Source organism: Chaetodon auriga, chromosome 24, assembly GCF_051107435.1.
Source record: "Chaetodon auriga isolate fChaAug3 chromosome 24, fChaAug3.hap1, whole genome shotgun sequence".
Classification (NCBI taxonomy): Eukaryota; Metazoa; Chordata; class Actinopteri; order Chaetodontiformes; family Chaetodontidae; genus Chaetodon; species Chaetodon auriga.
The window spans coordinates 455,001-457,500 of record NC_135097.1 but is presented as its reverse complement, the minus strand read 5'-3'; the positions used below and the strand labels follow the sequence as shown (position 1 = coordinate 457,500).

Here is a 2,500-nt window from a genome sequence, read left to right as displayed (position 1 = left end):
TCCAGCCTGTTTGGAATATCTCTTCATGGAAATATTTTTACTTCCTTTTACTGCACTTTTCTGTTTTCACTGAAGTTTCTTCACTTGCAGAACTTTGTTTTTTACTGTGTTTATTTTTGGGAAAAAGACAAACAGACTGTACACCTGCAGTAAGCCTGAAGTACACTGTACTGTATACTGTGTGTACTTCTACATACTGTCCTTATACACTACTAGATACTGTTCTTATATACTACTATACACTGTATGTATATACACTACTATATATGTACACTAGTATATACTGTGTATATGTACACACACACTGTATTTATATACACTACTATATGAAGTATGTATATACACAATATACTGTATTGATATATTCTAGTGTATACTGTTTGTATATACACTATGTGCTGTATTTATATATACTGCGTTCAGCTGGTGACAGAGTATTCGCTGTGTGAGCACCAGGTACTTCAGGTGTTTCTGGATGAAAGCGATCAATCAGCCGCTGATCAACGCTGAAGGTCGACTGATCGTTTCTGTTGTACTTGTACAAACTGTTGTGTACTTTGTTTCAGCGTTTTGTGTGTAAAGTTACTAAAGTAACTAGTAACTAAAGCTGACACACACACACGTAGAGGAGTACAAAGTACTTCCCTCTGAGATGCAGAAGAAGTATTTGAAGGTATCAGTACTGCACTTTGAAGTACCGGTATGTGTGTAGATATATCTGAAGTGTGTGCTAACATTGTACTGTCTCTCTGTCCCCGTGGACAGTGACAGTGGACGTGGAGCCGCTGAAGTACCTCACACTTGTACTTGCTTGGTGTCTTTGTATGCGATTGAAGTTCACCGATGTTTCCGTCAGTACTCGTGCGTCCTGCAGATCCTCCGATGCTGGACACAGTCCCTCCCCCACTCGTCCTCCCGTCTCTCCATCACACACTGGTCCACAGACTCGTCCTCCTCAGAGACGCCCCAGGCTGAAGGTACGCTGGCTCTAATGTGGATCACAGCAGTCGCTGCACACAGAGGCTGTTTGTTCCACTTCAACTCGGCGTCTCGTCTCCACTCATTTCATGTCCTTTGTGCAGGGAGGACGTCCGTCCCTTCGCTGCACCTCCTTTGTTCTCAGCTTATTTCCGTCCCGTCATCTGACGCCTGATTTGTCTCGTCGGCACATTTTAGTCCAGCTCTCTTTTGAAAAACAGGTTTGCAAAGCTTGTCGACCGCTCCGGTTAAATAAAGATGAAATGAGGAGAAAATGAAAGAGGAAGAAGAAACAAGGCTCTTCTTCTTCTTCTTCTTCTTCTTCTTCTCCTTCTTCTTCTTCTTCTTCTTCTTCTCCTTCTTCCTCTTCTTTGAGTCAGACTGACGTTATTTTACCTGCTTTCAATACAAATCTACTGGTTTCAGTGATGCACTCAAATCACATGTAACTTCGTGGAGTTTAGCATTTTTGGAGCTGTATGATGTGTGTGTGTGTGTGTGTGTGTGTGTGTGTGTGTGTGTGTGTGTGTGTGTGTGTGTGTGTGTGTGTTGGATTCACTCATTCATAGAAAAGTCTAACTGTGTCATTGTTGACACAGTAGTGACATTATTGAGGAGTAGAAGGTGAAATTGTTCCTGTTCAGACCTCAGTGAAGAACTTCCATTGGAAATGTGCCCATTTAAGGCTTCCTGCAGTGGATTCAGGCCTGCGCCTCAGAGGAACCTCCATGCAGAACCTCCATGCAGAACCTCCATCATAAATGTGCCGTTTTAATACCGAGCGGTCCGATTGGCCCGTACCTGTCCACCCTCTCAGCCGTTTGTTCGGGGTGGGCTCGGATCGACTCCCTCTGTGACGGGATAAAGACTGAAAAGTCAGCATTGAGTCTGGCTGCTGAAACAGAGCGACCGTCTGTGTGTCAGACATCGATCACTTCATTTACATATTGATCACGTATTGGCTCCAGCGCTGCTACCAGCTAGTCACACGCACACACACACATGCACACATGCACACACTCAGGAACACACCAATGCCAGAACCATGACTCAGCATCTTCAGGGGCTGCTCCGACTCACCTGAGCTGAGACTCTGTACACCAGTGTGACCAGTGTGACCAGTCTGTGCCGCTCCTCAGAGTAAACAGATGAGAACATTATGGATGAAATGTTCACTTTGACAGTAAAAACATGGAACAGGTGAAGCACATGAACTTCAAGTGACGTGAAGCTCTGTGTGTCTCATGAAGTTACAGTGTCTCAGCGCCCTCTGCTGGCCAGTCGCTGTCATTACAACCTGCTCAGACACTGCTGACCAATCAGCTTCCATCCAGTCCGTCCAATCAGAGCACAGGGAAAAACGTCCATGAACGTCCGTCCTCTTCAGGAACGTGTTGACGTGTCGACTGTGTACCATATCTTAGTCCTGCATTTACAGGTATTAATACAATGTTTGGAGGTCTTAGCACTGCGTTTTTGAGGTATTGGTACCACATTTAGAAGTTTCAGTATGTGATCAGAC

At 44.7% G+C, this 2,500-nt stretch overlaps 1 protein-coding gene across 1 annotated transcript in view; it reads right to left on the bottom strand.

Moving 5' to 3' along the window:
• Positions 1-2,500, bottom strand: part of LOC143317086 (voltage-gated potassium channel subunit beta-3-like) — a 19,946-nt gene that overhangs the window by 15,243 nt on the left and 2,203 nt on the right. The gene's annotated exons all lie outside the window — the stretch shown is intronic.